This window comes from Sorex fumeus, unplaced genomic scaffold (assembly GCF_029834395.1).
Source record: "Sorex fumeus unplaced genomic scaffold, SorFum_2.1 ptg000013l, whole genome shotgun sequence".
Classification (NCBI taxonomy): domain Eukaryota; kingdom Metazoa; phylum Chordata; class Mammalia; order Eulipotyphla; family Soricidae; genus Sorex; species Sorex fumeus.
Window position 1 is genome coordinate 21,779,307 of NW_026606070.1, and position 11,670 is coordinate 21,790,976.

Below are 11,670 nucleotides of genomic sequence, written 5' to 3' on the forward strand. Positions count from 1 at the left end.
GATATGCCAGACACAGTAACAACAAAGTCTCCAATGGAGACGTTACTGGGCCCGCTCGAGCAAATCGACGATCAACGGGAGGGCCTTTACCTTTACCTTTTACCTTACTCTATGAATATACAAGGCCTTGTGACTTTTAACCAAAATATGGAAAGAGTTGCTTGATTTGAAGTCTGAATCTAGTTTTAAAAGACCATAAAGCTTCCACTTGTTCCCTGATGAATTATCACTGACAAATGAAAAATCCAACTAGAAAATAAAGCAACACAGAGAGCTGTTCCAGTCTAGGCACAAAGCAGAAGATTTCCAGCCAATAAATCACAAATGGTTATCCCAGTACAATTCCGCCAAAAGAATTGAGCCCAGAATTGAACCCCACAAGCTAATCAATGCTTTGCCATTGTCTGTCACTAACTTACGGGCTGACTTGTGACAGAGTGAAAAGTTAAGAAATTAAATTATGTTCACTGTAAGTAGAGATGAAGTCAATAATGAGGACAAGATTGAAAGTTGATTTAAAAAAAGTGGTAGATCCACAAATCTCACCTGCATCAGCTAACTGGACAGAAGTCTGGAGTTTTAATACCTAGAGTAAGTGGATGAAAGATCTCTAAATCAGGGAATTTAAGACAAAATAGAAGAGAAAAAGAAAAAACACTCAAATTGCTTATATATAAAGTGAGATATTTAAAGTCGATACTAAAAACACTTGTATGCATTTGTCTCTGAAACTCAGTAGCCAAGACTTTACTAGTTAGAAGAATTAAAATACATCGGAGAACATAAACTCAAAGGAAAAGTAGTAAAACTTCTAATAATTAGACACATACAGTTACTGTTCAATAAATAATATTTCTTTTACATTAGCACTATATGGGCCCTAAAACAACTCTTTTGCCCTCTTTGAAAGGAATATTCCTTTGCATTTCACTGATAATATCTCTCTGAAGTAGTTTTATTGTATAAATGCGAGATCTGTTGGTCGGATTCTATACAGATATAAATGACAAATGCAGATTTTTGTGAAAAATGACAAATACAAAGATTTTTTTTATGAATATTGGGCTCAGGCATATAATTCTATAAAGATATTTTTAAAGAACAAATAAACTGTCATCTACTATTAATAGGGTCATTCTTAAGAAATGCTACATATCTAAATTTCATACAAATTTATATGGAAAATATTGGGTATTTATAGTGCTACACCAGAAATGTGTTAGTGGAAAATAACTCAGAATATGATAGTTTTTTTAAAAAAATAAATTATTGGGCTGGTGGGATTGGGAGTGGCTAGTGCATGTATCTTGCAGGTAGCCCAACCAGGGTCAATCCCTGGAATGCCAGCTAGTTCCCAGAGTCTGCCAGGATTGATTCCTGAGAGTAATCATTCCTGGAGTAAGTTCTGAACACACTAGGCCTACTCAAAAAACAAAATAATAATAATAACTATTTTTTTCTTATGCATGCAAATACTATATTAACTATATGTTCCTGTCCTGTCCTCCCATTGTTCATCAAGTTGCTCGAGTGGGCCCAGTAACATCTCCATTGGAGACTTTTTTGTTACTGTGTTTGGCATATTGAATACATCACGGGTAGTTTGCCAGGCTCTGCCATGTGGGCGAGATACTCTCGGTAGCTTTCCAGAGTCTCCGAGAGGGGCGAAGGAATCGAACTCGGGTCGGCCATGTTGACTGCGTGCAAGGCAAATGTCCTACAGCTGTGCTATCACTCCAGCCCCAACTATATATGTTAGTAAACATTAAAGACATGCTCTTATGTAAAATATTAAATGTTTAAGTGACAAGAAAACAGTATGTAGGGCTTAAAGCTATTTTATCTTTCTTTATATGATTTATTATAATTAATGTTGTTAGCGTAGCTAAATAATATCAAGTTGATGATCAAGATTATAAGATATGAAGTTTTGAAGAGAGTATCTTGCATGGTAGTGAAATTATGTCCAAGAGAAACAATTATTAATAGTATCATAAGCTAAATAAAATATATTTTTAAAAATGATGACAAAAATATTGCACGATATAAGGTAACGTAATTAATAGAAATAGATTTAAATAATTTATAGGAAATAATACAACTTTTTGTCTGATTATGATTAGCAAGCCATTGTAGAGTTTTAGTCAGGTTGTTACAATGTTATTTTTAAAGTTATTTCTCTGACATCTTTATCAAAAAAATAGATCCCAAAAGGAGCCAAGTCTTGATCATGAGACTTACTCTGGAGGGCACTGAAATATCTGAAACAAGAGGTTGAGATGACCAGGATCAGATAAATGACAAGTCAAAGAGGAAATTAAAAGCAAAATATTTTCTGATAATTGGTTTTAAATGATATAATAAAGAGAAAAGATAGTAAAATTCCAAATTTCTGCACAAACAGCTAGATGAAGATCAGTTGCCATTGACAGAATTGAGAGATGTCAGGAAAGACTTTTCTGGATGTGGGAAGATCAACAAAGTGTTTCTTTTCCTTCTTTTGGTTTCAGGGCCACATCCAGTGATGCTCAGGGCTTACACCTGGCTCCACACTCAGGGATCACTCCTGGTGGGGTAATGGGGACAGTGTATGGTGCTGGGGATGAAGCAATGACCAACTACATGCAAGATAAGAACCATGCCTCCTCTAATATCTCTCTGTCTCAGAAGTGCTGTTTTATTAACTTTGAGCAGATTTTGAGGTAAAATGATATTCTTAAAATTAATAATATTGTGTAAGTTTGTGTTTTAAACACACACAACAAAATATTTTAAGCAGGTTAAGCAGTTAGTTTCTGAAAGACAACTCTGGTTAATACACGAGTATAAGATACTAATATGCAGATAACTAGGTCAAGAACGAAATACAATGCTCCATATTTGGATGTACATTCAGTCGTCAAAATTTTAGCATAGGTGAGAGTGTTTTCAGTGAGAGTGTTTCAGCTAGGTGAGAGGCATTTGGATTCTCACAGTTTTCTGGAATGCTAAGTGGACCAGATGGTCTTATAATTTGGCTGCACAGTGAGGTGATGTGTTCAGAAGACAGACTGGCAGAGTTTTTGAGCACAGAATGCAAGATAAAGGGAAATGAGTGGCTTTTCTATTCATTATCCATCTCCCTTGGGGGGAAAAAGTGCATGAAATTACAGGTTCCCATATTTACCTGTGGCAGATTTCTCTGTCCATTTGCTCAAGCTGGATAAACAGCCAAATTTCTAAACACAAAAGCATCACTAAATTTCTCTTTTACATAAATGAAAACTCTTTTCTAGGACTTCTTGCTTTGTAATTCCACCTCAAAAATGAAATGATTGATGACTCTGCTGACAGATCTTATACTTAAATATCTATGTGAAAGACTTTTCTAAGTATTCTTTGTTTTTGTTATTAATTTATTCTTTAATTGAATCACCATGAGATGCACAGTTACAAAATTGTTCATGGTTGGGTTTCAGTCATACAATGTTCCAACACCCATTATATCACCAGTGCAAATTTCCCTCCAAGAACACCAATGTCCCCAGTTAATCCTCCACCTCCATCTTTGCCTCCATGGCAGGCACTCTCTGTCTCTCTGTCTCTGTCTCTGTCTCTGTCTCTGTCTCTGTCTCTGTTTCTCTCTCTCTCTCTCTCTCTCTCTCACACACACAAAATATTTGGGCTTTATGACTTACAATACAGATACTGAAAGATTAGCTAGCATTCATATCTCTTTGCCCAATTTCAGTAATCAGTTTTGTCTAGGGTGAACATTTACATTATTTTTGTCATAATGGTCTCTTCTCTATCCTAACTCAGTCTTCTTAAATCAAAGTCAGTATTCGTTTTTTTTTGTTTTTATTTAAAAAAAATAAGTGAGACACTATGAGGTACACTATGAGGTACAGTTGTAGACTTACAAACTTTTCTGCTTGGATTTCAGTTATAAAATGATCCAGTACCCATCCCTCCACCAGTGTCCATTCTCCATCATTTACATTTTTTAAAAAATTTTTGTTAGTGAGACACCATGAGGTACAATTGTAGATTTACAAATTTTTGTGCTTGGGTTTCAATTGTACAATAATCAAACACCTGTCCCTCCACCAGTGCCCATTTTCCACCAACACGGGTCCCAGTATCCCTCCCACCCCTCACCCCCATCCCACCCTGCCTCTGTGGTTGGGCATTCCCCCCTGTTCTCAAGGCAGTATTCTTAAAGAAATGGTCAAACAAAAACTGAATGAAAAATTATTGGATATCTCAACTATGATAAAAGTTTATAATTAAACATTCATCAAATATATTTTATATTAAGTGCATTACAGCATTTTTTTTTTTTGCTTTTTGTGTCAAACTTAGTGATACACAGGGACTCCTCGTGACTCTACACTGAGGAATTACTCCTGGCGATGCTCGGGGGACCATATGGGATGCTGTGAATTGAACCCGGGTCGGCCTCATGCAAGGCAAATGCCCTACCCACTGTACTATAGCTCCAGCCTCAGAAATTTTAATATCTATAAGAGAGTATATAAGCAGTTTTTAATATAGAGATTGTAATAATCTATTTTTTAAAAAAAAATTTATTAGTGAGATACCATGAGGTAAAGTTGTAGACTTACAAATTTTGTGCTTGGGTTTCAATTATACAATGATCAAATACCCATCCCTCCACCAGTGCCCATTTCCTGCCACCACAGATCCCAGTATCCCTCCCTCCCCCCCATCCCACCCTGCCTCCGTGGCAGGGCATTCCCCTCTGTTCTTTCTCTTTTTGGGTGTTGTGGTTTGCAAAAGAGGCATTGAGTGGCAATCATGTTTGGTCTATAGTCTACTTTCAGCATGCTTCTCCCATCCTGGGAGGATCCTCTCAACACCTTTTTTTTTGATGCTCCCTTCTCTATCTGAGCTGCCTTTTCCCCTAGCATATGTGGCTGGCTTCGAAGCCATGGAGCGAAATTCCTGGTACTAATCTCGGCCATTCTTCTACTTTTTGTATTTTATTACCTCTCACTCTTTGTTGCTAATTCTTCTGGAGACTATTAATAATTTAAACTAATAAATAAAGGTTTATGTTTGTGGATTTAACCAATTGAATAACATACAATACAATTCTGAAATAAACTAATGGCAATGATTTTTAATATATAAGTTTGACATAAAGTTGTTTATATTCTCCATCCTTGCTCTGAATTGACACCAAACTATGCTATTTTCCTTATGTCCTATTAGAACAATCAATGATCTTTTACATGATATAAATTTGACCATTGCAAGACCAATTGAAATATGCCTCTAGTTAACTGCATAACTGCATTAATCTACTTTGAAAAATTATGTAAGGACATTTATATTAGGCTTTTTTCATCCTTAACAAAACTGGACAGAATATTTATACTTCCATGTCAGTCTCTAGATCTTAGTAAAAGGAAGATAACCTTTGTTTTCAAAACATCAGTGCATTCTCTACAAATATGTATTATATTGATCATTTTAGAAATCTGATTGAGGTATAAGGAGTACTTCATTTCTCTTAGGTCTTTGTTTATTTTATAATTCCTATGTGAATAATATAATTAAATAACACTGTGTCTATTATTTGCTGTGATGCTGAAATTAAGACTATACATTTCCCTCCACTTTTATCGCCGTCTTTTGCCGCCTTAAATTGACTTACTGAAATTAAATCAAGGGGTTCTTATATTTTATGACATCTGCCAAAGGGCAAAATATTACTGGATGATATTTAGATGTCAAATAATAGTGATGTAGGCACTGTGACCTTTTCTGAAATTATGTACTGCTTTAGTGGAGAGCTAAATTACTTAACTATTATCTCTGAAATTTCTTCCTTTAGAATGTTGCTATGAAAATTTAGAATTTCTCCGAACATCATCCATCTTATTATTTTATATTTTTGGTATCAAATAATTAAAATTTCACACTAAACTAAGTCATTAAAAATTAAAATCTGACTTTTTACCTTTAGTGATCATAATAGAAACTTATCATGAAAATTTGTGAAATATTAATCATTAGTAATCATTTGATATAATGAAATGCTATGTTCTTAACAACATATAGATATATGCAAAAACATATCTATATAAGCTGCTTGTGCATGTGTGTGTACATAGTCATGTAAGTGAATATTTTGTAACTATTACTGGAAAATATTTTTGATAAATACTCTGTAGTTTCTTTAGTGTATATTCTGGATTTATATGGTCAATGATATAACACGCCTACCTCATTGGGTGATAAAATTTGATAATCAATGTGTGTCCATTACATGCTTATAATGAACTTTCTAGAAAAAAACAATTGCAATAATTTATCAAGCATGTTAAAAAGCCCAGGCCCACAGGGGTGTGGGGGCGACTAAAACCTCATGGGAAGGGGGGCGTTCCGGTCCGTCCTTCACGCCCTACCAAGGTCACCAGTTGCCCCCCACTAGCGGCTCTCCAGCACGGCCACAGCCCCAGAAGCACAAGGACTTAATGCAGAACCCAGCAGCTTGGAGCAGAAAAGTGAACGGACTATGCGTTAATCCAGGCCATCAAGTCTGCCGGAGGGGATAGGGTGTTGCTCATTTCGCCCTCTCTTCTCCGGAAAGAAGGATGGCGGCCGCATGGGAGCTGTGTGGACAGCAGGTATGAGCCGGGGGTGTGGGGGCGACTAAAACCTCATGGGAAGGGGGGCGTTCTGGTCCGTCCTTCACGCCCTACCGAGGTCACCAGTTGCCCCCCGCGAGCTGCTCTCCAGCACAGCCACGGCCCCAGAAGCACAAGGATTTAATGCAGAACCCAGCAGCTTGGAGCAGAAAAGTGAACGGACTATGCGTTAATCCAGGTCACCATGTCTGTCCGAAGGGGAAAGGGTGTTGCCCCATTCGCCCTTTCCTCTCCGGAAAGAAAGATGGCGGCCGCATGGGAGCCTTGTGGACAGCAGGTATGAGCCGGGGGTGTGGGGGCGACTAAAACCTCATGGGAAGGGGGGCTTTTTGGTCTGCCCTTCACTCCCTGCTGAGGCCACCAGTTGCCCCCCACGAGCAGCTCTCCAGCACGGCCACGACTCCAGAGCACAGACACCAATTTCTTAACTATCTGACTTTCAGTAGAAATACTTCCAGTGTCAATAAGTAAAATAGCAGAAATCCAAAACCAACATTTAATTCTTGAACCCAGCTGTAGAAAGCAAATCACTTCACAATGCTTCTTCAGCATTGTACAAATTCAATGTGATCCCTATAATGATATCCATGTGATACCCATGACGTTCTTCAAAGAAATGAAGCAAACACTCCTGAAATTCATATCGAATAATAAGCCCCCAAAAATAGGTAAAGCAATTCTTGGGAAAAAATGGGAGGAATCAACCTACCTAACTTCAAACTGTACTACAAAGCAGTATTAATTAAAATAGCATGGTACTAGAACAAAGGCAGAGCTGCAGACCAATGGAACAGGGTTGAATATATTGACATCTCCCCTCAATCATATGATCATCTAATCTTTGATTAGGGAGTAAGAAATGTGAAGTGGAATGAGGAAAACCTCTTTAACAAACTGTGCTGGGAAAACTGCGACGGCTCCTTGAAAAAAATGAGCTCAGATCTCTGCCTAACACTATGTATAAAAGTTAATATCAAAATGGATTGAAGACCTCAACATCAGACCGGAATTCATTAGGTACATTGAAGACAAAGTTGTCAAAACCCTCCATGAAATCAAAGCTAATGGTATCTTCAAAGATGTCACACCACTGGCCAAGGGATTGAAAACAGAGATAGACAAATGGGACTATCTTAAACTAGAAGCTTCTGCAGCTCAAAAGAAACAGTGACAAAAATATAAAGACAGTTTACAAAGTGGGAAAGAATATTCACCCAATACACATCTGTTAAGGGGTTTATATCAAGGATATACAAAGTACTGGTTGAATTCCACAAGAAGAATACATTCAACCCCATCAAAAAGTGGGGCAACGAAATGAACAAAGACTCTCTCAAAGAAGAAATCCGAATGGCTAAAAGGCACATGAGAAAATGCTCTACATCATTAATCATCAGGGATATGCAGATCAAAACCACAATGAGATATCATTTCATACCACAGAGACTGGCCCATATCCACAAGAACAAAAGCAACCGGTGTTGGCGCGGATGTGGCGAGAATGGGACCCTCCTCCATTGCAGGTGGGAATGCCGACTGGTTCAGTCCTTTTGGAAAACAATTCTCAAAAAATTAGAAATTGAGCTCTCATTTGACCCAACAATACCACTCCTGGGAATATATCCCAGAGAAGCAAAAAAGTATAGTCGAAGTGACATCTGCTCTTGCTTGTTCATTGCAGCACTCTTTACAATAACCAGAATCTGGAAAAAACCTGACTGTCCGAGAACAGATGACTGGTTAAACAAACTTTGGTACATCTACATAATGGAGTACTATGTACCTGTTAGAAAAGATGAAGTCATAAAAATTACATACAAGTAGTACAACATGCAAAGAATCATGCTAAGCGTAATGAGTCAGAAACAAAGGGACAGACATAGAAAGATGAAATTCATATGGGTAACATAAAGTCACAAAATAGGAGACTAACACACAAGTATAGCCAAGATAGATACCTTGAGGTTTACTCCATGGCTTGGAGAACAGACACATAAGCTAGGGGAAAAGTCAGTTCAGATAGAGAAGGGAGCACCAAATAAAGGGTGTTGGGAGGATCCGCCCAGGATGGGAGATGCATGCTGAAAGTAGACTATAGACCAAGCATGATTCCACTCAATGCCTCTTTTGCAAACCATAGCACCCAAAAGGAGAGAGAGAACAAAAGGGAATGCCCTGCCACAGAGGCAGGGTAGGCTGGGGGGATAGGGGGTGGGAGGGACACTGGGATCAGTGTTGGTGGAGAATGGGCAATGGTGGAGGGATGGATACTCGATCACTGTATAACTGAAAACCAAGCACAAAAAAGTATAAGTCTACAACTGTACCTCATGGTGTTTCACTAATAAAAATTTTTAAAAAATGCTTCTTAATCTATTTAGCTCAGTGCTTTCTATTTACTGCAAAATATGAAAAAAATTGCCATCAATAAAATAATCTAAAGGCATTTTGTGTACATATACCTAGGGCAAGAAAAAAAATCAGAGTGCATTCTTAGCTCTACTACAGAATTTATTGCTATTTGTTTCCAGAACAATCCATAGTAACCAAGATTATAATTTTACACGTTTCCCTCTTGTTTTATGAACTGGTATTCAGCAAGTTAGGATCTGTGTTCAGGTCAGGAGTCAAGGGGAAGTCTGTGCGGATTAGTGCTCACAGTCGTTCCCATAGGCATCAAACACTTTTATAACAACCTGGAGTTGGCTTTTTCTAAACAACAAACCATCCTCCCATTGTTCATTGAATTGCTCAAGCTGGCCCAGTAACCTCTCCATTTTGAGACTTGTTGTTACTGTGTTTGGCATTGTTTCAAAATACTTTCGAGCTGGGTTTAATTCCTCCGCCCCTCTTGGAGAGCCTGGCAAGCTATAGAGAGTATTCAATGTGCCAAACACAGTAACAAAAAGTCTCATAATGTAGACGTTACTGGGCCCACTCGAGCAATCAATGAACAATGGGAGGACAGTGTTTGTTTGACAGTGTTTTAGGAAGTGAAAGAAAAGTATAACCTATTTTAAAATTCTGGATGTATTTGTAGTATATACACACAATGAATTATCTATGCAGTGACGAGGGATGACATCATGCAATTCCTTGCAATTTGAATGAAACTAGAGAACATTATTTTAAGTGAAGTAAGTTTGAAGAAGTATAATACCAGATTATTTCACTTATCTGTGGTAAAGTAACATTAGAAAAGAAAGCAAGGTCACAAAGGTGGATTACTACTTAGTCCTAGATTGTGGAAAGAAAAAGGCCAGATAAGGAAAGAAATGGAGGGGAGAGGTAAGAAGAGGCGTGGCAGTGGTAACAGGAACTAGGGTCAAAGGCCTTGGACATGTAGATAGTTTAGAAGTGTGGCATATACAAAGATCTAAGCCCCAAAACACCAATAATTGATCATCCAAGCCCAAATTTCAATGATAAAACTGAAAAATGTGCCTTTAAAGGGAGGTATAAGGGAATTTGACAGTGGTAGTCGCATTTGTGTTGGGATATTTTATGTTTGAAACTTTATTTTGGATACATTGTGAAACCAAAGTGTCTAAGTAAAAATGATAAATAAAATTTAAAACAAATGTGGGGAAAAAGTAGATATCATCCCTGATGTATTTTAAGATGCAGTCGTGCATCTTAAAATACACATTTGACAGTAGACAAAATTATGGCAAAGTCTGGTGATAAGAATCAGAAATCTCTAAACCATCAAGAGAAATTTTTAATGAGTAAGCATACCTCTTCAGTAAAAAGTAATATAATTAGATCTGTGGGCTGGAGCAATAGCACAGCGGTAGGGCGTTTGCCTTGCACGCAGCCAACATGGCCGACCCGAGTTCGATTCCTCCGCCCCTCTCGGAGAGCCCGGCAAGCTATCGAAAGTATCTCGCCTGCACGGCAGAGCCTGGCAAGCTCCCCGTGACGTATTCGATATGCCAAACACAGTAACAACAAAGTCTCCAATGGAGACGTTACTGGGCCTGCTCGAGCAATTAGATCTGTAGTAAAATATAACTGACAAGTTTAAATAAGTACTCTTCTAAGATATATTAAAAGTGAAAAATAAGCAAATGTGATTATGATAGAATTTCTGAGGAGTAAAAGAAGAGGATTTGACCAATAGTGAATGCACATGTTGATATCACTGGAGTCTCTGAATGATTTACGTGAAGTGGGGAAGGGAATCTGTCCGTTTTCTTTCTGTCCACCTCTGCCACCCATGGGATGGCTGAGGGAAATCTAGGACTGATTAGAGTCTGCTGGGGACCTTTCTCTTTTAAGAAAAGCAAAGTCCATTGTATATCTTATCCAGATCTTTTAGGTTTTCACCACTTCATTACAGAAAAGAATTTCAGGAGATGAGTAGTGAACTAAAAACAGGTTTTCTTTGGAAGTTTTGAGGAAGGAGAGAAAGTGACAGAAAGAGACAGAGAAAATGTACTTGAGAGAGAATGTGTTCTTCTCCAGAGTGAAGAGAGAGCCCCAGTCCACATCCCAGCATTAGATATGAAAATATGAAAGTATACTTATCAAGAGGGGGAATGCAATTGACACATGTGCTGGGGCACCATGAGCCCTTGGCAATAACATGTAGGAAAAGACAGCACATGGGCTCCGGCAGCATATTCTCAACTTTGTTCAAGTTGGCTTTTATAGGGTTTCTCTCAAGCCGCCTCACGCGGGCCTTCTTCCAAAATATGAGTCCTTTCCTAGAGTGGTTGCTAAGCCCGTAGAGCTTGGAGAAGTTGATGGTATTTTCCTTTACTGTCCTTTTTTTTTTCCTGCTGCTGTTTCTTTCACAGAGGGTTCACCTTCTCTGGGTCTGTGCTGGCGCCAGGTGAAGGTGTGTCCACAAGGTGGGCCCTGACCATCTTAGGACTATTTGGTTTCATTACTTCTCGAAATTCATCTTCCTGATCTACCTGCCTTCCCAACCTACCTGTCTGTTGCAATATCCAAATAGGAAGTCTTCAATATCTTCAATATCTTACAAAAAAACTTATCCCACATT